At 32.2% G+C, this 25730-nt stretch overlaps 1 long non-coding RNA gene across 1 annotated transcript in view; it reads right to left on the bottom strand.

Moving 5' to 3' along the window:
• Nucleotides 1–13685: 13685 nt before the first annotated feature.
• Nucleotides 13686–25730, bottom strand: part of LOC133096082 (uncharacterized) — a 54219-nt gene continuing 42174 nt past the window's right edge. The window contains exons 2-3 of the long non-coding RNA XR_009701737.1: nt 18552–18598; nt 13686–13908 (exon numbers count right to left, since the gene is read on the bottom strand). This is a non-coding gene — a long non-coding RNA (uncharacterized LOC133096082). The remainder of the gene's footprint in view (nt 13909–18551; nt 18599–25730) is intronic.

Below are 25730 nucleotides of genomic sequence, written 5' to 3'. Positions count from 1 at the left end.
AAAAATAAAACTGAAGTATATTCTTACACCATATACAAATATAAACTCAAAATGGATTAAAGACTTAAATATGAGACCAGAAACCATTAATCTCCCAGAAGAAACATTGTAAGTATGCTCTTTGATATTGCCCTAGCAATAATTTTTTGGAACTGTCTCCTCAGGCAAGGGCAGTAAAAGTAAAAATAAACAAATGTGACTACACCAAACTAAAAAGCTTTTGCACAGTAAAGGAGTCATCAATGCAACAAAAAGGCAACCTACATAAATGGGAGAAAGTATTTTCAATGATATATCTGATAAAGGGTTATATTCAAATTATATAAAGAAATTTTACAACTTGATCTCAAGATAAACCCCCAAAAATCTGATTAAAAATGGGCAGAGAATCTGAATAAACATTTTTCCAAAAAAGACATGCAACTGGCCAACAGACACATGAAAAGATGCTCAACATGGCTAATCATCAGGGAAATCTCCACATCCTTGCCAACACCTTACACCTGTCAGAATGGCTACTACTAAAAAGACAACAAATAACAGGTGTTGGCAAGGATGTGGAGAAAAGGGATTTCCTCCTGCACCGTTGATGGGAATAAAAATTGAGGCAGTCTTCATGGCAAACAGTAGGAGATTCCTCAAAAAAAATTAAAAATAGAACTATTATATGATCCAGCAATTCCACTTCTGAGTACTTACCTAAACCAAAAGGACTAATTCAAAAAGATATATGCATCCCAACTTTCTTTACAGCATTATTTACAACAGCCAAGATATGGAAGCAACCTAAGCATCCATAAGCACATGAGAGGTTAAGGAAAATGTGATAGATAGAATACATAGATGAATAGAATAGAATAGAATAGATAGAAGACATACCATAGAATATTACTTAGACATAAGAAAGAATGAGATCTTGCCACTTGTGATGACATGGATGGACCTTGAGGGTATTATGCTAAATAAAGTAGGTCAGATGGAGAAAAGCAAATACCATATTATCTCACTTATATGGGGAGTCTAAAAAACAAAACATAGGAACAAACAAAGCAAAACAAACAGATATACAGATACAGAGAATAAAAGGGTGGTTGCTTAAGGGGAGGGGGTTGGGGGACAAGCGAAATGGGTGAAAGGCATTAATAGGTTCAAACTTCCAGTTATAAAATACATAGGTCATGGGGATGTAATATGCAGCATCAGGAATATAGTTAATAATATTCTAATAATTTTGTAGGATGACAGGTTTGCTGGACTTGTCATTGTGGTGACTTCACAATGTATTTCATTGTTGGATCACTATATTTTACATATGAAATTAACATAATATTGTATGTCAATTAAACATTAATAAAAAAAGAAATCCACACACATATGGGAATAGAAAAATAACAAGTAATAAGAGAAATACCAATTTAAGGACAGTGATTGTGTATAGTGGAATCTGGAATTAAATGTGACATTTATTTTATTACTTTTACCTTTTTATGGTTAATATAAATAATAACCTCTAATTTTTCAGTCAGAAAAATACATTTATTTAAGTCATGTCAATATACATTTAATATAGTTCACAGGTAACTTTCTTTTCCAGTCCATGTAATAATCCTTTTTACTTACTGCATTAACTGCATAGCATTGTCATGACCGAACCTATAGTTGAGTCTGTTTTGTGGAAATAACAACATGGATGCATTGAAGATCTTTGTATTTTTTTCTAGGCATATTTCTGATAATGTTTCTGTAAGATTAATTTCCAGAAATACATTGCTATGCAATGGATATAGATGCTATTTCCATTCCAACAAGCAAAAAACAAAGATCCTTTCCTTGGTATGTGCATTCAAAGTGTAGAACAATTTAAATTTCTTGGTGCACCATTTTGTGTCTCTCTTTGAAAAATTATTGTCAAAAATACACTACAGTCTACTTTATTTTTTCTATGTTGGAAAAGTTGAGACAAACAAAATTGGTGAAAACATGCTAGTTGGCACTGTAATTTGAAATTCTATGCTTAAATTATGTTTTTGCCTTAGTTACCTCAAGAGCTAAAGAGAAGAGCAGTTGCATACAAATAGTAGAACCTCCTACTCTATCCCATGACTGCACTTAGATCCATGAGGAAGTGTATCATCTAGAAAGAGCAGAGAAGAGAGGTAGGTATTGCTGCATCTTGCAATATAAAAATGCATGCAACCACATGCTTTGATGTGTTATCACCATATTTATACTGCTGGGAACAGGACATTTTTGTGTATTTTTATTCTAATTGTCATCCTTGCTGTTAAAAGATAAGATTTTCATAAACATATATGGAATTTTTTTTTGTCCCTTCAGAAATAAGATTTTCTTGTTTTGGACTTGGGATCATATGAGATGAAACTTACCTAAACATCATGCAGTTCATAATATTATGTGCATATAAATCCTTACAGTAAAAGAAAGTAGAACCAAGTGGAATGATTTTTCAATTATTTGAACCATAAATATGCATAAAATAATCAGTATTTTGTATAATAAAGTGGTTTTGATATAACAGATTCTCAAATATTTGATAAAATGGGCATATATATTAATTTTATAAGCATATATATATATAGCATTGCATGTGAAAGTAAATTACAGACTTTAAAAGTGCAACTCAACTGAATCTTGATCAAAATGAGAGTCTACAGTAAAATTTATTTTTCTAAGATTTAGCACAATTTTATTATGATGAAAAAGGTGATTATAAAATTAATTTTGAAATTCATCCACCTTGACATTTGTAATATTCTCACACTTGCTGTTGAAACCTATTGATTGTTCTAGAATTTAGATAAAAATATTTCAGAAAGTTTGAAGAGAATAATTTTAGCCAATTTTGAGTTGTTCAACATGAAGAAATGGCATTTCATTGACATTTAAAAAAGATTCTCCTTATGAATTCAAGTGTTTGAAAATACTTTATTCTAAAACAGTAAAGTAGGAATAGACTATAAAGGGCTGGTTTTAAGTAATATGATACAATTTTCTGAAAGCATAGGCTTATAATAATAGCAGCTCTTACAGAATATCCAGCCAGGTTCCACTGAATTGCAGTGTCTTGATTTCGTAGGTGTTTAATCATTGATGTTGAATTAAAATTTTAACCTTTTCTAGACATAGGGACTTATTGAAGAATTATATAGAAACTTTGCAAGTATTGAGAATCTGCAGTGATAAAAATTATGCTGATTTCACATAATATATTTTATATTAAAGATAAAGGAATTTTCTATATACAGTTTGAAATAAATAGCTGAAGTTATTAATTCAACGTTAAGGTTTGGAAAATAAATTGTTTGAAATACTCTAATATTTTTTGAAAACACTTGTGTGTGTGTGTGTGCGCACAGTTGTTATTTGTTTTGCTGGTTTTCAATGTGATGGTAACTGCTTAGGAAACTAAAGGAAACATGAAGACATTGTTTTCCTAATTGTATAAGGAAAAGAATGTCATTAACTTGGGGGACAGGTAGATATGGGCTTGAATTTAGCTCTTCATTTTCTAACTATGTTGTTATAATTTTTATACTACAAATATTATATATATATAATACATATACATATATCTTTCTTCTTTATTCATTCATCCACTGATGGACTTTTAGGATGTATTCTATAACTTGACCATTGTGAATAATACTGTAATGAACACAAGAGTGCAGATACCTCTTTGAGATAGTGATTTCATTTTCTTTGGATATATACCCAGAAGTGAGATTGTTGGATCATACAGTAGTCTGTTTCTAATTTGGGGGGGAACTGCCACACTGTTTTCCATAATAGCTGCACCAGTTTCCATTCCCACTATTAGTGTCCAGGATTCCTTTTTCTCCAGACCCTCACCAACATTGCTTATCTCTAGTCCTTTTATAATAAACATCCTAATGGGAGTGAGGTGCTATGACATAGTTTTGACTTGCATTTCCCTGATGAATAGTGATATTGAGCACCTTTTCATATTCCCATTGCTGTTGTATGTCTTTTTGGAAAAATGTGTATTCAGGTCATTTGCCTATTTTTTAATCAGTTTATTTGCTTTTTGTTATGTTTTGTTTTGTTACTTGTTGAGTTCCTTATATATAAAGTTTTTTATTTTTACTGTTGTTGACTGACAATATTATTCTAGTTTCAGGTGTACAGCATAGTGATTCAAAATTTTCATAAATTATATTCCATTTAAATTTATAAAATGTTGGCTATATTCCCTGTGCTGTGCAACATATCCTTTAGCTTATTTATTTGGACCTCTTAATTCCATAACCCTATCTTGCCTCTCCCCCTTCTCTCTCCCCGCTGGTAACCACTAGTTTCCTTTCAATACTGTGAGTCTGTTTCTGTTTTCTTATATTCATTTGATTGTTTCATTTTTTAGATTCCACATGTAAGTGATAACATAGAGCATTTGTCTTTCTCTGTGTGACTTATTTTACTAAGCATAATACCCTCTAGGTCCATCCATGTTGTTGCAAATGGAAGAATTTCTTTTCTTTTTTTTTTTTTTTCTTCTGTTTTTTGTTTTTTTAATGGCTGAGTAGTATTCATTATGTTTATATACCACATCTTTATCCATCCATCTGTTGATGGACACTTAAGTTGCTTCCATATCTAGGCAATTGTAAATAATGTTCCTATGAACATTGGGGTGCATACATTTTCAAATTAGTGCTTTTGTTTTTTTCAGATATATAACCAGGAGTGGATTTGTTGAGTCATATGATAGTTCTATTTTTTTTTTTTTTTTTTTTTGAGAACTCTCCATACTGTTTTCCACAGTGGCTGTACAAATTTACATTCCCACCAACAGTGTAGGAGAGTTCCCTTTTCTTCACATCCTCACCAACATTTGTCTGTTAGCCATCTGTATGTTTTCTTTGGAAAAATATCTGTTCAGATCCTCTACCCATTTTCTAATCAGATTGCTTAGTTTTTTGCTGTTGGTTGTATGAGCTCTTGATATATTTTGGATATTAACCACTTATTAGACATATCATTTGCAAATATTTTATCCTATTTCATAGGTTGCCTTTTCACTTTATTGATGGTTCCCTTTGCTGTGCTGTTTAATATAGTTCCATTTGTTTATCATTGCCTTTGTGCCTTTGCTTTTTGGTGGCATATCCAAAAAAATCATTGCCAAGTCTGGTGTTGTACTACCTACATTTTCTCTTAGTAGTTTTATGGCTTCAGGTATTATGTTCAAGTCTCTAATCCATTTTGCACTGACAATGTAAGATAGGGGTCCAATTTCTTTCTTTTGCTTGAGGGTGTCCTTTTTTCCCAACACCATTTATTGAAGAGACTGCTCTTTCCACTTTGTATATCCTTGCCTCCTTTGTTGCAAACTAATTGATCATATATGTGTGGGTTTATTTCTGGGAAGACTAATTTTTATGCTCTCCACTAGAGTTTCATTCAATCTATAGACAATCATTAGTTACAAAATTTTTAAAAAATAAATAAAACATGCAATTATTTATCATAAAAAAGATAGAGGGACATACCAGTATAAGAGAAATTAAACTTCCAAAAAATATATGTAAACAAAGTAGACAGGTGATTAAAACAGTTAATTCATCAATAAGACAGGTAGTTTTTCAATAATATATAACACATCTTTAATGCATATATACCAAATAATAGATTTTCTAAATATATTAACAGAAAATGAGATAAATGTTCAAAAAGAAAAAAAAGAAATACCAATTATTGCTGGAGATTTGAACACTGTACTCAGTGATAGAGTAAATATATAATATAAAATTACAGAAAATTTGAACAGTGTAATCATCCAAATTAGTCTATAGAACATTTATAAAGCACAATAGCAAAAACTATAAAATTCAAAGCTTTTCAAGCACACAGAAAACACTTACCATTTAGGTCGTATTCTGGGCTCTAAAACAAATCCTAATAAATGTAAATGGTCATTAAAAAACTGCCAGCAAATTTCCCAAATATTTGGGAATTAATTAACATTTTGTAAATAGTCTAAGGATACAAGAAGTAAGAAAGGACATTGAAAAATATTTGGGAGTAAATAGTAATGGGACCACAATATTTCAATATTTTTCATGATGATATTAAAACAGTACTTCAGGAAAACATGTAGAACATTACATATATTTATTAGACGTAAAAAGTTTAGTGTTATTATCTAAGCTTTCACCTTCAGAAACTGGAAAATGAAGAAAATAATCAAACCCAAATTAAGTAGAAGGAAGAAAATACAGTAGCCTCCCCTTTATCTGTGGTTTTACTTTCTGTGGTTTTAGTTACCTGTGGTCAACTGTGGGCTAAAAATATTAAATGGAAAATTCCAGAAATAAATAAATCATAAGTTTTAAACTGCATGCCATTTATGAGTTTTATGAGTAGCATAATGAAATCTCTCCATGTCCCATTCCCTCCTGCCTAGGATGTGACTCATCCCTTGGTCCAGCATCCTATGCCCTTTAGTCCCTTAGCTGTTTTGGTTATAAGCTAGGCAGTTGTGGCAACAGGGTGCTTGTGTTCAAGTAACCCTTGTTTTACTTAATAATGGCCCCAAGGCACAAGAGTAGTGATGCTGGCAATTCAGACATTTTCTTACTGTGCCTAATTTATAGATTAAACTTGATCATAGGTATGTATGCATAGGAAAAAAATATTGATAAATTCAAGAACTTTACACATGTGGTGTGTGATTATTGCTGTGATGGACTAACTGGTAACAGGTTTGAGATTTCTTTATAAAGAACTAGAAAATGGTAAAAAATATGAGACACATATTTTAGGAAATTGAAGGGTAAGTGGTGCAAGACGGTGATGACTGAGAGGAAATAAGTAAGGTGAGCCCTAAGGTCACCCGGAATTGCTTCCTGCAGCACATTTCAGACTGCGTGAAGAGTGGGGAGGGGTAACACAAGCAGACACACACTGATTCTAAAATGGAAATTCAAAGGACCTAACAGAGCCAAAATGATTTTAACATAGAAGAACAGGAATGCTTACATGATCTGAATTCAACATTTACTCCAAAGTTATTCAAATCAGTATGGAGAGTTTAGAGAAACAGACTAATGAAATTGACTACAGAGTCCACATAAATCATCAGTCCACACATATACCACCAACTAGTGTCCAAAACCAACAACCACAATTCAATTAGGAGAGAAAAGATTTCAAGAATTAGAGGAAAATAGCTTTATTTCTTACTATACAGAAAAAACAAATTTAAGTTTATGATAGATCATTGAAAAATGTAAACCTAAAATGATAAAACTTTAAGACCAAAATATACACATGCAATCTGAGGATAGACAAAACGACATGAGACACATCTCAGAAGTAATTAAGAAAAAATGCTAAATTGTATTTGTACAAATGAAAAATTTGAATCTTCAGATGATAATGTTAAGAAAATGAATGAGACAGACACAGAATAGAATAAAATATGGCAAAACATATATCTGATAAATGACTCATGTCCAGAATATATAAAGAACACTTTCAAGTCAAAAAATTAAAAACTATAAACAACACAAACATAAATAGAAAACATTTTGAATAAACTCCTTACAAAGATGTACTAAGGGTCAATATTTCCAAGAAAAAATTTCTCAACATAACTGGTCATTGGAGAAATAAAAATTAAAAGCACACAAATATTACTACATAGACTAGAAGAGCTAAAACTAAAAAGACTGATCATAGCAAAGGTTGGTGAGATACAAAATAAGTGAGGAGGAACAACTTAAGATCTATGAGAAGAAAAGCATGAACCAAAAACTGTGCGTTCACCTACCTTATACATGGAGATGCACCATGTGATTCTCTTTCAAGGAAAAACTTTCTGCACAGGTGAAGAGCATAGTCAGCAGGCGCTTCCTGTTGTCACCTTCTTCAGCTAATGCAGTCACCAAGTGCAAGGTCATACCTTTCCTGGTGCCACCTACACCCAGAGACTGACAAGGTAGGTTAAAAGAATCTGGCATTAGGACAACCCTGATGAGTCATGCACACGATAGGATCATGCTCTGTTTTCTGAGGACTTGTGGGTTTATATCTCATTCCTTCCTCTTCCTCTTCTTAATCCTGCTTCCCTATTTCTTTTCACAGGTATTGATCCCAGATAAACATCTTGTATCTTGAACTGTGTTTGAACACAACCTGCAGGGCAAGCTACATTTCAAGCACTAGGGCTAAAAAATGTAGTTTTAAACATGCAAGTATTTGAAGCATTCTCTACTCATTTGATTTTCCTAAAAGGTCTATTAGAAGTTCCTCAAGCAACATGTGAGTAGGGAAATTTTGGCAAAGTAATGGATTGTAGTACTGAATATATTTAACAGCGGATCTAAGATTAACTGGTGAACTGAGGGTGGGAAGAGTATGTAATGTTACATGGGTGGCAAAGGGAATGTAGCACCTCAAGTCCTGCTTGCTTTGTTACCCTCCTCTGCCTGCAGTCATTTTATTTACTCTGTTCAGGTTTTATAGTTGGTTTCATCAAGAGGGTTGGCCTAATATATGTAATTTTATGACTGCCAGAATGGAAGGGCTTTATTATTGCTTAATGTCTAACACATAGTTTTACAACACTTTTGTTTTCTGGGAGAGTTATTCTAATATATGCTACTCCATCATGGAAGGACTGAAAGTCATTATCGTTAATGTGTATAGCCGCTTGTGGTTGCTCTCTGTTTCTATTCCAGATAATGGATATGTAGTCTCTTTATTTTTCTTCATCAGTCTCCCTACAGGTTTGTTTTATTATTCTTCTCAAAGAACCAATTTTTGGATTTTTAAATATATTTGTCTCTAATTTCTGCCCTATTCTAGATTATTTCCTTCATTCTTTGCGTTTATTTTACCAGTTTTCTCTCTCTTGCTCTCATTAATTCATTTTATATTTTAGCTTCATTAAACAATTGTTTGTTTCATTTTTCATATATTAATTATTCACCTTAAAATATAATATTTATTATCAAAATTGTAATATTTATTATCAAACCTTTTGACCCATATTATTTAGACTTGTGCTTTCTAGCTTTCCTTTTTATTATTGATTTCTGGCTGATTGCTATTTGTTCAGGAAACATACTCTGTATTACTTTGTTTCTTTGAAAATTATTGTGATTTACCATATGATCTAGAAAAATAATCATTTTTGTAAGTATTCCTTATGAACATGAGAATAACATGAATCACACCATACCATTCATGTTCTCTATATGATACTTAATTAATTTTGTTAATTAAATAGCTTCTTTTAGTACTTGCTGTCTTAATTTTTTCTTCTATTACTGAAAGAAGCATGTTTGAAACTTCTACAATTATTTGAAGGCTTATCCCTTTCCCATTGCAGTTCTGAAACTTTCCTTCATATATATAAGTCAGACTAATGCACATCTTCCTAATAAACTTTTCTCATACAGAGTAGACTTCCTTCTTTCAATAAATGTTTTCAACTTTAAGTCTGTTTTATTATTGCTATAAGAAAATCAGCTTTTTACAAAATTGTATTTCTATAGTATGTCTTCTATCGCATGAACGTCAAGCTTTCTGTATTCCTGTATTTTAATTGTGTCACTTGTGACCATCATAGAGACAGATTAAAAACACACACACACATACTCTCTTCTGCCAATCTTTGTATTTTAATGAAAACTAATTGCCTATAGTTAAAATAATCTTTGATAGTAAATGTTTATACTTAAATTTTTTTTCATTTTTCTATTTCTTGCATCTATTATGTCTTATTTTATCTCATTTCTACATATTATTTCCTCTCTTCTTGTTTTTAAATTATTACTTTTATTTTTTTCCTACCTTTTTCATGGATACAGTAGAAAAATATACAATGTGTAACTTACCAAAGTTCCAAAGTCCTACATAATGTTATCTTCTCCTCAGATAATGAAGGGATCTTTAAACATTTTACCTCTATTAATTCTCCTCCAAACTTACATAGTGTAGTGCTTATCTATTTTAAATGTTTTAGTTTTAACACCAAAATAATTTTTATTAAGATTTATCCATATATTATAACATATTTTGATCTTTATTCATTCTTTTATTTCAGAACTTCCACCTCTTTGAAGTGTATTTTTTTCAGTTTCTTTGAAATTTCTTTAGTGAGCTTCTGCTGGAGCCATTTGGTTTGTCTATAAATGTTTTTATTTGGTCCTAGGTTGATGTATATTTTGCTTAGTTGAGAATTCTAGAATGGCATTTGTGTCTTTTACCTTCCATTCTTTCAGTTAGAAAGTCAAGTTTCAATATATTAAAGGTAATTTGATTTTTTACTAGCCCTAATAAAAATATCTTCTTTCTTCCTGGTCACTTTCAGTTTCACTATGAAATATTTAGATGTAGGTTTATCTTCATATATCTTGCTTGCAGTTGAATGGATTTTTGAATATGTGAATTAGTGTTTTTCAAAAGTCTGGAGAACTTTCAGTCAGAATATCTGACTGTCCTTTCACATTTTTTTCCGGTCCTATTAGAACATCCATTAAATGCATGCTATATTTTTCACTTCATCCGCTATATCTCTTATGATTTTATCCACATTTTGCATCTTTGAAAATTGTCTGTAATGCGTTCTGAAATATTTATATTGGTTTTCATTGCAATTTATTAATTCTCACCTTGGCTATGCCTAATCTGCTAAACCATCATTGACTTTTTAACTTAAAATACTATCTTTTATACAAGTTATTTTTCAAATTTGCTAGGTCATTTTTTAGTCTCCTAAAGATATATTTATGTTTTTCTTTTCCTTTTTAAAGCAGACTTACTTTACAATCTAATAATGCTATTTTTAGTAACTGAAGTCTTTGTGGATCTTTTTATGCTTTTTTATTTGCTCTTTTTCTTAATGGTGGAACATTATTTCCTTGTGTATTTAGATACTTTTGAATGGCAAATGCTCATTTTCCTTAGAAAAATTTTTGTGTGCATTTTGAGGATTAGTGTGAAGACAATTGACCAAAAAAGATTTGAATTTGCTTATGAGAGTCTCCTAAAGAAACTAGCAGTCTGGGACCACATTGTATTAATTCTTGGCCTGTGAGTGTTTTGGACTTCCCAGTGGTATAGATTTGGGCTAAGCATTTAAACAATGCTAAATTGCTGCTGTTAATTCTTAATGATTGGTTTTTCTTTTAATCTGATCAGTCTCAAATCAACTTATTCACAATTTCTGGCTGTGTGGGATAGAGTAGATTTACTCTGATTCGTCATTACCCTGAGGGTATCAGCTTTATGGGGCAAGATATCTTATATAACCCCTATCTTGGGAAAGGCCTGGTGTTTGTTTACTATCCTATGTGCTGAGGCACTAAATAAACCCAAGACTGTACATTTCAGTATATTTAGTTCTTACAGCAAAACCAGTTACAGTGTAAGACATTTTTCTCTGCATCCTTGCATTTGCATAGTTTTGGTCTAAAATTCTTGGGAGAATATCAGTGTTTTTTAAAAATGTGTGTGTGTGTGTGTGTGTGTGTGTGTGTTTTCAGCTATAGGGTCAACTATATTATCAGAATTAGAAAGATAGAGACATTTTGATAAAACACAAAATCCCATATTTCCTTACCCTAATTGGCTTTTAGATATAAAATTTCTTTGCGTTTTTTGGCTACTTCTGCCCCTCTGTTTTTGTTAGTTTATTCTTCTCCACAGATATACACTTAAGGAGTTTTGTACACACTTATGTTTCAAGCTTTGATGTTAACACAATTTATTCTGTGAACTTCCAGGTATAGAACTCAAATTTAAAAATCTGTCCCCTCACTTTTGCTATATTCCTAGTCTCAACCAACATTATCATTGCCTGTGCAGAAGCACAAAGCATTACTTTAATTATTCACAAGCTTCTCACCCATCAGAACGAATATTCAATTTTCTAGATCTACTTAAATACTCTAATTTCTCACTGCTTTTATTTTCCAAGCTAACTCAGTTCCAAATTTTTCTATGATACTAGTATATTGCAAAAGTTTCCTAATTTTGCTTCTTTGTCCCAGTTTAATTTCTTTGTAGTCTCTTTCTCACCCTGCTAAGCATAAATATTAGATATGCTGTGTAAATAAGACATAGTTTATGTGTTAATAGATCATGTGATTATTGTTTTTGGTTGACATAGCTAATATTTTTGTTCATTTTCTATGTTCTAATTTCCCTTTATTTAGCATATACTATATCTGTCATAAAAAATAAACCTTTATAAACTAAAGCAAAAAAATCACCTAAGAATAAAATACACAAATAAAATGTGTACAACATACTTATCCAATTTTTTTAGACCTCTAGTTTTAGTACGTTTTCAATTAAAAACTATGCACTATCCATTATTCCTTCTTAGTGATCTATTTCTTTTTCATAATTTTTTTACATCCAAAAGTCTTCATGTCATTGTAAACTATCTTGGCAGGAGTTGAACTCTGGAGAATTATTCCTGTCCCAAACTGTGTCAATCAGAATATTTCACCATACCATAATTATTTTGATCCCTCTCAGAGGAATAATAAATTTCAAAATTGTTTAACGTACTCATTTTTAGTTCGAGCACAATTTGATAGATGTAAAAACTGTAACAGATTATAAAAACATTTTAATTGACTCAAAAGTATATGGATTTTTAAAAAATCTGCATATATCTTGTCAACTTTTACATGTGTCCCTTGTGAAATAATTATTTTTTATTCTTTAAATAGAACAGTCGGCTTAAACTTCAATCCTTCAGTTTTCTGTTATAAATAAAACAGTGTTATATAAAGAGATGCTTATAAAATGAGTCCATGATGAGTTTTTCAATTCAGGGATATATGTGTAAAAATCTTCAAATATGCAGTATTTTCTCTGGAAACTGTATTAATAATTTATTCTGTATGTTACAATTTTTCCTAGAGGCAAAGCTTTATTTGAAATAATCATGGGTGTTCAAGAACTCATGTTAACTTAAAGGAAAACAATGACTGGCTTTGTTTTGAAAAACTTTAAATTTGAATATACATTTTTTAATTTATCTTAATTAATTTGACATCATGGATTCACCGCCTTCGTACATTACAACATCCAAGGTAGGTATGGTAGAAGATTATGGTTTTCAAGTGTCGTATATTTGTACGGGGAGTTCAAAAAAAGAAATGAACGCGTTTGTTTGGAATGTGATCTCAAAAGCAGAGAGAGCATCGTGAAAGTAGCACAAGGAAGAGAGAAAAAACAAAACAGGGAAGGTACAAAAGCTAATAACGCATATGTTAGTGAGTAAGTTCTTGTAGTAGAGACCTGGACTCAATCCAGTTGGAACTGTCCCACCAAAGGGCAGGGGGCTGGGCTAGTTACCCCTCCTTAGTTGTGAGGTGCCCTTCAGATGTCAGCTCACCCATTCTCCCCTCCCCGTGCCCAGCAGCAAGCTCTGCCTCCGCTGCAGAGAGTTACTGGGTAGAACTGGAAGTGCAAATGCTGGAGGTGATGCTACCAGGGTGTCGGGAATCCTTTTCTCCCCAGCAGCTGCAGGTGAGCAGATCCAGGGCAGGCCATTGGAACATCTGCTACAAATACATCTGTACCCTTATCCTCTTTGTGGTGATTCACATTGCATTTTAGAATTCAGAAGACCTAGAAATGCTGCAGAAAATAAACAAACAAAAAAACCATTTGGTTTCTTTTTATTTATTCCATCAATTTGAGGAAACTGTTTTGGGAGTTGCTGGCATAGAGAATGTAGCAAAGACGTGTTTTAAGCAGGGGTGATTTCACCAGGGGAGGGCAGAACCTGGAAAAAGCAGAAGTAGCTGCTGGGAATGATGTCAGTGGTTTCCCCATCTTTTCCTGTACGTGACTCTGCCATCAGGCTGGAGATTTGTTTTAAAGGACTACCTCCCCTTCCTCCTATAAATTAAAAGAACACAAATTGAGAAATTGAGTTTAGGAGAGAGGAGTAAATTACACTGCTCTCAGGTGTCACCTCAGTTTCGGAAAGCACTCTTTCAAATTAACTGATCCCATATCATCTGCAGAGAAGTGTGATGCTTAATGTTTGCTTTTGTCAGCATGGGTGAGGCTGTGTGGTAGGGAGCACCAAATAGTCTCTCACAGCCTAGTTTTTGGAATTAACTAAATCTAATAGATTTTTAATTTTATCTTTGACTTAGGTCATTGAAATTTTACAAACAATGCTGGATTAAAATAGATTCTACATTTCTGCCCCCATCTTTTTTATTATTATTATTGTTATTATTATTATTATATTGCTGTATAAAATAACAAAACTGCAGAACCAAGAATATCTGGGCTCTAGGAATTGAATTTCATATTAGGTTTGTTTTTTTTTTTAAACACTTCCTCAAACAAGGGACATAGTTTTCCTCATTAAAAAGAAGAATCAGAATTTAATTAAACTAAATTTTACTGAAATTGATACACACCGCTCCAGCACAATAATAATTAAAATTAATGAGTAATCAAAGTTACTGAGTAGAGACACTTGAGATGTCACCTATATTAACAAATATATAGCAAGTCTATAAACAGTAATGATTAAATACTAGTATTATATAAATATTTTATAGCACTTTGAAATAAATTGGAGTACCTGGGGAACTCTTAAATAGTGCAGATATTCAATTAAAGACTTACACAAATAGCTATTTTTTGTCTCATTTTGGATATAATTTAAAAGTAATCTTCAGTTAAATGTGCCCTTGTTATATAAAACATTACAAATTAGTGAATATTCAATGATATTTTTATGTGCCTGTAAAATCTTCAAAAGATTTGCATTTTATTAGCAATCAATGTATGTTTTGTCAACAACAACAAATACCATATGCATCATTTAAATTGAAAATAAAGAAATAATGTACTTATTAATTAATTTTATCTAAAATCATATCCAAAAGTGCAGATAGATTATGATATTTTGAACATGTAAAATATATATACTATGGGTACTTCATATATTGGCCTATATAATGAAAGAATATAATTAAGCATTCTAAAACCTATTACTATAAATCATAAATTAGTTAACTTTTTGTAGTCATTTGTGAAGATACTGTATATTTTAATTTGGATGATTATTAATAAAATAAATATTAAAGAACAGGACAAGAAAACTATTTATAAAGTGTTTATGATTTTTATTTCTGTTTTATTATCTTATACCCACTATTTCACTTTAGGGTGACCTGACTTGATAAATTATTAACATGTTCATCTTAATAAAATTGTGGTATTTACATTTTTAAAAAAAATTAACACAAAATTTTAATCATTCACTCTCTATTTCACAGTAGGGTTATAAACTGGACCAACATCTAATGATTTAATCCTCGTTATCAAGGTAGATGGCCCTACTAGTTGTATAAATGTATTGTCTTTTCCCGTCTCTATCTTATTAAGGTCATTCAGTCATTTTTCTTATTGTCCCTACTGTTGGCATTAACTTGTCTGTGGAGTAATCAATCGTATATGTTATGGGGTGGGGAAAGTACAGTGATCCACTGGATCTTTCTCACAAAAAGAAAAGTTCCCTTTCAGGGATTAAAGTATTGGTGATGAGTGGTTTGATTAAATCAGAACCCAAAGCACCCTTGTGATTCAGAATGTATGTGGTATTTAATTTTTTTTAAAGTCAATAATTGTTGGATAACATTAATAAATGTCAATATCTTCAGAAAACGTTCCAGTCAAAATGCTCACAACATGTAAGAGTTTCAGAATCCCGGTTAAAGGTTAGGGATTGAGAAAAATGTTTTTTTATCTAGACGTTTACTTTGTATGTAGGCACCATTGCAGGTTTTGCAAGAAACATTTAAAGTTAGAGAAAGCAAAGATATGTGCAAAAAGTGAGTTTAATAATGCCTGGATATTTTCTACTATTGTATATTTATTAGATAAACGCTTTATATACACATCATCTGAAGATATTAAATGAAATACTACAGTACTGTAGGCAAGGGCAGATGTTAAGAGGCACACAATCACATTTTACATATACATACACATGCACACACACTCACAGATATATACGTATGTTTGTGTATGTATAGATATAAATTTACTAATTGATTTTAACTGATATTACAATATGAGTCAGCAGGTTGATGACATGTGCTGGTGAACAAGTAAAATATATATTATGTACCTATCTAAAATATAAAAAGAAATACATTGTTATTGAACTGAGCATTAGAAATGCTACTAATATCCACTTTACGTTTGAATTTTTTATTATTATTTATAAATTCTGACACTGCATGATATTCATTTTTAAAATATTTGGATGGTTATAAACAAAATCAATAATATGTGTGTGCTTGTGTGTTTTTATTGTTTACTGTTTTATTTTTGTTATATACTAAAATAATCTAAGTATTAAAGCCTTCCCTCAGATTGTCTTGCTGCGAAATATAAATCCCTTATGCACGGCCTGCTCATATTTGCAAACCCAGAGATTCATGGTAAGGAGGACGTGCTGGCTTCTGTGGGCTGATTTTATCACTCTCCACCAGAAAAACCCGTTAACCTCCCAAATACCACTTGCCCAGTGTTAAAATATGGGTCTGTTTGCTGGGAATGTACCAAATGGAAGTAGGGAGTGGTTTTCAAAAGATATCTTTGTTAGATTTTAGTTACTACTCATAGGGTCCTCTGAATAGCAAGCTAGACAGCAGTCCTGTCTGACAGTGGTTGGTGAAGTTGCTGAGGTTTAGTGGAAGCAAGATGAGTGAGATGGCCAGCAAGAGCCTACATGGGCCACTTGTCGCACATTCACATGTTGCAGTCAGCTGGCTAAGTCTCCCAATTTTGACTCCTGGGGGAAGAACATGGTAACTGGGGGGAAGGCTTCAAAGATTTAATGAAACCAGATGTACCAGAGCTAGCCAAATGGGGAAGTTAAGAGTACAGTGCTCCAGACTAGGCAAGTCTGCCCAAGACTTCTGACCCAAATGGCAGAGTTAGAATCCAATGGCAAAGTTCAAGTGGCAAGACCATCTACAACCAATCCCTCTTCTGAAATCAACTGCAAGTTTGAGGGTTTCCCAAGCCAATCTCAGTTTCAATAATTCACTATCAAGATTCACAGAACTCACTGAAAGTTGTTACAGCCACAGATAGAGTTTATTACAGGTCCAGGACCCAAATTATAACCGTGTAAAGGAGGAGACTCATAGAGTCAAGTCTAGGTGGATTCCAGGTATTAGGCTTCCTTTGTCTTCAGGGAGCATTACCCTCTTGACCCTGATGTGTGGCAATATACATGGATTATTATTACTAATCTAGGAAGCTCACTGGAGCTTCAGAGATTTTGTGGGGGATTAAATACATAGGCATGGTTGACTGACACATTGCCTTGTGGTTGAACTCAATCTCCACCCCCATCCCTTAAAGGTCAGCCTGATGCCATGAATCACCATGTTAGAGTAAAACATCAGATGTGGTCCAAGGGCTCCACTATGAATAACAGACATACTGTTTTAGCTTGAAAAGTGCCAAGGGTTTAGAAATTAAATTCCAGAATCTGGAGATGAAGGCCAGACCTCTCTTTGGGCAAGGCCAAATTCTTTATTACACAAGCTATTTCTACAAATCAAGAAAATATTTAAAGATGGGGCAAGTATCCCTCACAGTTTCAGCAGGGAAGAGCAGAGAGCTGGTGCTTCACACCACCCTACGTCCCAAGGAATCAAGCTACAGTGCTCCAATTTTCTTGCCAGTGTCACCCAATTGGAAAGGAAGGTGTTTTCCTTCTGAGCTTTGCTAGGGAGCAAATGTCTCATAATATATTATCTGAATATCTATTATCCAGTAAAACATCACTTACCATACCAAGAATGAGGGAAATTAAAAAATGAATAAGCAAAGCAAATAAAATATGTGAATACTTTATTAAAGAGATGAATCAGATGTTAGAATTATCTGACAAGAATTTTCAAAATCCATCATAAAAATGTTTCAAAGAGAAATGAAGAATATGATTAAAACAAATAAAAAATAGCAAGAAAACAACAATGAAATAGAAATGAAGAGGGAGTTATGAGAAAGAACCAAAAAGATATTGTAGAACTTAAAATTATAATCAGAATAAAAAATTGCTTGATAGGTTGATCAGTAGTGTGAAGAAGATAGATGAAAGTGTTAGTGAATTTGAGGATAAATAAATTTAATCAAACTGAAAACAGACAAAATAGAGCAAAAAAAACCTCAAATGAATGGAGTTCAGGGACTTATGGGGCAATAAAAACATCTAATATTTGTAAATTGGAATCCCAGAAGACAGCAGAAAGGCAGTGGAACTAAAAAAAGGTATTCAAAGAAATAATAGTGAAAATGTACCAAATGTGATAAAAGACATAAACTTACAGAATCCAGAATGTGAGCAGACCCCAAAAATAATAAACCCCAATAAATCCATGCCAGGTATATGTTTCTGAAAACAAAAGACAAACCAAAACTTTGAAAGAAGTTAGTGAGAAATGACACATTACTATATGAAGAGACACGAATTCAAATGACACCAGGTTTCTCACCTGAAAGCATGAAAGACCGAGGAATTAGCACAGCATTGCTTCAAGTACTAGAAAAATAAAAAACAAAAGACAACAAAAAAGAAAACCATTGTTAACTGAAAATTTTATATCCTTCAGAAATAAGGGGAATAAAGATTTGCACAGACAAAGGAAAACTCAGAAAGTTTGTCAGCAACAAACCTACTTTTAAATAATAACTAATGGAAATTTTTTAAACAAAATGGAAATGAGAATAGAAAGCTTAAAACTTCAGGAGGAAAAAAAAGAACATCAGAAAGGGCAAGAATAGGGACAAAATATTAAACTCTATTCTCATGAGTTTCTTAAAATGTAATTTATAGTTGAAACAAAAATTATAACATCTAATGTAGTGCTCAATGTGTGTATAAAAATAAATATATTTAAAAAGTAGTCAGGGTAAAAAGACTAAAATGGAAATAAGTTTCTACACATTACTTGAAAGGGTAAAATAGTGACACAATTACACTGTGAATGGATATATATGTATCATTTTGTCTCTTTGTCTTTCATATATCTACATCCATCTATCTATCTAATCTATCTATCTAGTGGAAGAGAGCAACCACAAAGAAAATATTCAAACTGATATACTGAATAACACTAAGTAATAAAAATAAATCAAGATGAAATATTTAAAAAAATGTTTAGGTAACCCACAGGAAGGCCAGAAAATATGTTCAATCAAGATACAGAGGAAGCAAACAGAAAAAATAAAATTAAAGACTTAAGAAAGACCTGATGTACCCATAATTACCTCAAATTACATAAATAGTTTAACATACCCCAATTGAAAGACAGAGACTGACAGCATTGAAAAAAATATAGCATGACTCATCAATGTGCTATCTTAAGGAAACACTTCAAGTTACAACAATATAGGTAAGTTTAAGTAAGAAAAATACATAACACAACATTGTAAACCAACTATACTTCAATTAAAAAGTCATCATGGCAAGGATAATATTGGGAATCACTCTGCTGTATAATTGTAACTTCTGTAACTTCTATAATAATGTACAGCAGCAATACTTAAAAAAAGGAGGGAAAAGAAAAAAATACATATCGTTTAACTTTATTTTTTTTAAGATCTAGATATGTGATCAAATTGCATAAAGCTAAACAAATACCCATAAAAATGACTGCATTTATAATGGATGAGTTGAAGAAATGGATCGATTGCATCAATATCTATTTCCAACTCATGATATATTACAGTTATGCAAGTATTACTGTTGTGGGAAACTAGGCATAGAATATATGGCATCTATCTGTGTCTTTTTTACAACTCCGAGTGAGTCTACAATTAACTTTGTAATTTAAAAGTAAAGAAACTGAGGCATTTGCATAATAAATTGGAAGACACTCCATAGCCATTGGATGAGATTTCAGTTATCATTCACAGAGTTTCAGAAACATCATGATGTCTGAATTTTTCTAATATGTGAACAATGGAAACAAGTATAAATCGATAAGAAAAAAAAAGTCATTTGAGAAATTTACAAATTATACCACACTCCCCAAAACAATAGACCAAAGAAGAAATAAAACTGAAAATCAGAAAATACCTTTAGATTATTGAAAAAGAAGATACAACATACCAAAACAGGGATGCAGATAAGGAAGTGCTTAGAGGGAAACTTATTGTTCTAAGTGTCTATATTAAGAAAAAAACTACATTTTTGCTCTGCAAAAAGCACTGTTAAGGGAATGAAAAGAGAAGCCGCAGACTGTGAGATAATGACCTTTGCCATTAAGACACTGGAAAAACAGAAACAAACTAAACCTAAAACAAGCAGAAGGAAGAAAATAATAAATATTACAGCAGAAATTAATGAAATTAAATTATACATCTAATATAATACGGAATATCATAGACAACAAAAGATAGTTTTCTTGAAAAGAGCAACAAAACTGACAAAACTTTATGCTAGATTGATCAGAGAGAGAGAGAACTCAAATTACCATAATCAGCATTTAAAAGAGGAAAATTGCTACTGACCTTACAGAAATAAAAATAATTATAAAGAAAATCTATGGACAATTGTATGCCAATAAATTAGATAACTGAGATGAAAGGGTTAAATTCTAGAAAGGCAAAAGCTACCAAAGCTGATTCAACAATATAGACAATATGAAAAACCCTATACCAAGTTAAAATATCAAATTATCAATTAAAAAAACTTTCCACAAAGAAAATTCCAGGCCCAGGTCTTCATGACTTCAGATTTGTCAATAAATTCTTATGTATGACACCAAAAACATGAAAAACAAAATGAAAATTAGATATCTCAGGTTTCTTAAAGACATCTGTGCTTCAAAAGGAAACCATCAAGCAAATGAAAAGATGTCTCACAAAATGGGAGAAAAAATATATTGTATATTTATTGTACACATTGTACATCTGTATATATATATCCTAAATATAAAAAGGACTCATAACTCAATAACAAAAAGACAAATCCCAGTTAAAATTCAGCAAAGGATCGAAAAGACATTTGGCTCAGGAAGATATAACAGTATTCAATAAGCCCATGAAGAGATACTCAACATTATTAGTCATCAGGGAACTGCAACTCAAAACCACAATACCCACTGGGATGGCTAAAATCAGAAACTGTGGAAAAGAGTTTAGTGATTCCTTAATATGTTAAATATAGAATTGCTATATGATCCAGTAATCCACTTGTAGGTATACGCCTAAAAGTATTGAAAACATGCATTCATAAAAAGAGTTGTACGCAAATGTTCATAGCAGTAATATTCACAATAGCAAGTAGATGGATACAACCCTAATGTCAATCAAGAGATAAATGGATAAACAAATGTGTTATATACACACAATGGAATATTATTGAACCATAAAAGGAATGAAGTACTGATACCAGGTACAACCTTGAAACATTTGTTTGAATGAGAACATATGGATTCATTCATTATGGATGAACCTTGAAAACATTAGGTTAACTGAAAGAAACCACACACGAGATACCACATATTACATGATTTCATATGTGTGGAAATGTCCAGAATAAGGAAATCTATAGAGCTAGAAAGTGGATTGTGATTGTGAGGTATGGGTGGAGGATGGGTACATAAATTGTTGATAGCCAATGTATTGGGGTTTCTTGTAGAGGTAATGAAAATGTTCTGAAATTGACTAGTGATGGTTGCACTTATCTGTGACTACGCTAAAAACCATTGACTTGTACACTTCAAATGTATGAACTGTGTGATATGTGTCTGTATCTCAGCAAAGCTGTTAAAATAGAAAGGAAACGCAGAGCAGGGTAAGAGCCGCTCGAGTGTTGAATAAGAGAGGTAGTTTGCAATGTTGAATAGGGTGTACAGAATAGGTTCCACTGGGAATGTGAGACTTGAGTACAGACTTGAGGAACGTGAGGGAGCTGGTCAATAGGATGTCATTCCAGGGCGAGAAATTGAGTTCTCTGTCTTAATTTACTTTGCCTTGCAGAGGCTCAATTTCCTCCAATTTAAGACAGGGATGCTAATGAGGGTATCGTATAGGTGTATTATAAGTATAAAATTCTATATTTGAGATAACTCTATAAAGCTTAGTAAGAGCCAGAAAATACACAGATGTAATAGTGATAAACAGCTTATTACATCTGCACACTACATACTGAGTAGAGAAAGCAAGACATACAGTCACTGTGTTTGATCAGCATTATACTCTCATTTTGAATATAGATATAAAAATATAAAAACTACAAGGCTATGCATAATTCATTAAAATGAGTTTTCTATGAGTGCTTCTTTCATGGAAATTTCTCTTAGGGATTTTGATTTTGTAAGAAGTGTCATTTTTAACCTTCTGTTTCTAAAGTGTGTTTTTCAGACAGAAGGAAACAATCCCAGATGGAATCTCAGTGGTGCAGGAAGGAATGAGAATTGGAAGCACAACGAGTGTGAAAATTTAAATAAATACTGACTGTATAAGACCATAAGAATGATGATTTCTAACTCTATCTATCCATTTATTTATCCATCCATCATCCATAATAGAAATATGTTACATTTAGATCACAGAAAAAAGAATAGGAGTGAATGAATTTAAAGGTTTAATATTCTCCAATAGTCTATCATCATTATATAAAAGGAAATTTATAGGCCAATATAGAGATAGATAAACATAGATAAAATAATTCTACAGAAATTATTCAAGTATATAGACTTGTAGAATGAATAATATATCCCAATCAAGTTGGGTTTATTTTATTCCAGGCATGCAAAAATGCACATTTAATTTAATAATAGAAATTAATACATGTGAAGATTATATATATGTATAATCTTGTATAAATATTATATAAATTCTATATATAATTTAGAAATGAATTTGTCCAGGCCAAATATTTATAATGAAATAAAATTGAAAATAATATCATTAGATAATACTTTCCTAATAATTGTGTTAAATAAGAAATCAAAATTTCAGGTAAATTAATAAAATCTCTAAGAAATTTTAAATGTTATTTAGTTCTGTATACTTAAGTTCAATCATATTATTTCTTATGTTTTCATTCTATTTCTTCAGGGTTTCTCTCCTGAAATACATACAAGTCTAATATTTGCACACCTTTATCTCATACTTTTAATTTAGTTATACTTCCTTTCTGTATTCTTATTGGAATTTTCAAGTTGGTACTCTACCACTTTTGAGGTTCCACATTATTAGTTCATCTTTTTACCTTTTTATTATTGGAAGATTGTTTTCCTTATCACTATTTTTGCCCACCCAGTTTTGTTTTTTTTTCCTTTTTTAATTTTTATCTTGGGTGTTTGCATTTCATCTGGTTTCCTTTCATGTACCACACTTCTTCTCATCTTTAGCTATATTCCTTTTACATTTTGATACTGTTTTGAAAAGACTTTGCTTCCTTGCATTTTACAGAAGCAATCAAAGAGTTTGCTGAAATTTTTTGACAATCCATTTTTAAGTTGTTTTCATAGATGCACTCTTAAGTACTGAGGTAACTGTCTTCTTTTCTATGCTGTGCACTATTGTTGTTCATACCACCTAAGCCAGTTTTTATCTCTTTATATTAATATGTTATCAATAAGAAGATATTTGTCCAGATCCTTGCTTTAGCCAAGTCACTTTGGTGATTTCCCATGGCCATGTTCAGATAACATCTGTAGGGTGGTCAAATTTCCTAAATGATAGAGGTGGAGGTTAAGATATTAGCTTGGCTCTGGGTGCTGCCCCACCCCACCTCCGCCCCCAGCTCCTCTATTTGACAGCCTGAACCTATGCAGTAGATGAGAGGGAGTGATCTTGAGTTGACACTGGGTTAGGATACATTCTCTCTGCTCACCAACCAGACCATGAAATGCAATTGTTGGGATATCCCACTCAGCCAAAATGTATCCTACCGAGGATATCGGTCTCCCTTAGTTTATGTTTTTTGATTTTCTGCAAATCATCTCCTCAGAATGACTGTGAAAAGAGCGCTTGGCAATCCAGTGCTATGAAATTCTTAAAATATAGCACCCATGCCATTGGGAGATTTACAGATTACGGGACTCAATTCAGGTGCCCAACTATATAAGGTGGAAATAAATGGTTGGGGGTCACTCAGTTCTCTGTTGAGTATATTTGCTTTTTCCATGACTTTGAAAAAATTTTATAAATGTAAGCTTTTTTCCAGTGTGGTATAAGATGATAAGCACTAATTTTCATCTAAGATTTGTACAACATATTTTCTCTGACAGGCCATGGCCAGCAACTCTACAGCAATTTATAGCATTTCTACAGTAAGTTGAATTATTTTTAATTAGATTGTCTTTGCCTTAATAAAAATGCAAAAAAGCAATAGCTTTTTGCTAATTAGGTTCAAAAGTTGACATACTGTCTCCTGGAAGGCATAATAATATGAAACTTTCAATAGCTTGGTATGCTTTTATAAACACACACACACACATACTCACACACACCCCATAATATCCAAAGTTCATTGTAATGTATGACTTCATTTGTCTTGCACAGAATAAAATGATCACAATATATATATTCAGTCCCCAATTTTCTGTATGGCTAATTATAGATACTTTATTTCTAAGACATTGGAGTGCTTTAGGAGCTCTTTCTATATTGCTCTGGAAATTAACTGAACATTGGAAAATAAGTACGATTTTGCCCATAATAATATTATTACTGTCAAAATAGAATGCTGGTGGTATATATAAAAATTAGGAGCTTGGAATCTGTAACCAAAGTTCTAGTTCTGGCATGTCGTACTTTGTGATCTCAGAAAATCATTTTACATATTATCAGCTCTATGTGCAATTCCGTCATTTTTCAATAAAAGTTTGTTATATGCCAGGGAAATACTAGTAATTATATAATTATTTTGGGCTCCATATAAATCAAGAACATACAGACTCCATTTGTAAAACATTGAAAACATAATTAGAGATTGGGGGCATGAAAATAATACCCAAGGAATATGCAAAGCAGTCGGTAAGAAACGTAGAATGTTCATCTTTTTAGCAAAAGGGGTGTAATTAAGAAAAGAGAATATTTAATAAAGAATTTGAATGATGTCTGGTAGAGAAGTGTCATCCACAGATGCAGCAAGAAAAATGGTGTTTGCATCCTTTAAAGAGAAAATTATTGAAAAGAACCACCAAGGAAACTTGTCAATCTAATGTGAAAGCAACATAGCCAGAAACAGTGCCACAAATCATGTGACCAAATTGTCCCACAGAAAACACTCCTAGAAGCGCTGCCATGGGTGAGGTCAAGTCTTCCCCCACCTTGTATTCATCCCTCCATTCTTCCTCCATCATTGTTGTAATGGAAAAGTGATCTTCTCTCAAGCACCTCCATCCATCAGCAGGGAAGAGATTCTCTCCTCTGCTCCCAGCACCAATTCAAAGACAAGGTGAATGCCTTTAACGGACAATATTTGGTTCCCATATTCATGAAACAGATGCAAAGGAAGCATAGAGAGTGAGTACCTGCTTCTCAGTGGACTCATGTGGGGGATATTCTTTCTGAGTAGGAAGGAATTTTGATGATAAATGTCCAAAGTACCAAAAAAAAAAAAAAAAAAATTCCCTGTAATTCACACCTTGTCCACATGATGAAAAATAGTAAGGATTACCCAGCAAATAAACATGGAAACTCATCCAGGA

This window comes from Eubalaena glacialis, chromosome 8 (assembly GCF_028564815.1).
Source record: "Eubalaena glacialis isolate mEubGla1 chromosome 8, mEubGla1.1.hap2.+ XY, whole genome shotgun sequence".
NCBI lineage: Eukaryota > Metazoa > Chordata > Mammalia > Artiodactyla > Balaenidae > Eubalaena > Eubalaena glacialis.
Note: the sequence above shows the minus strand (reverse complement) of the source record. Positions and strands in the feature narration are given on the sequence as shown.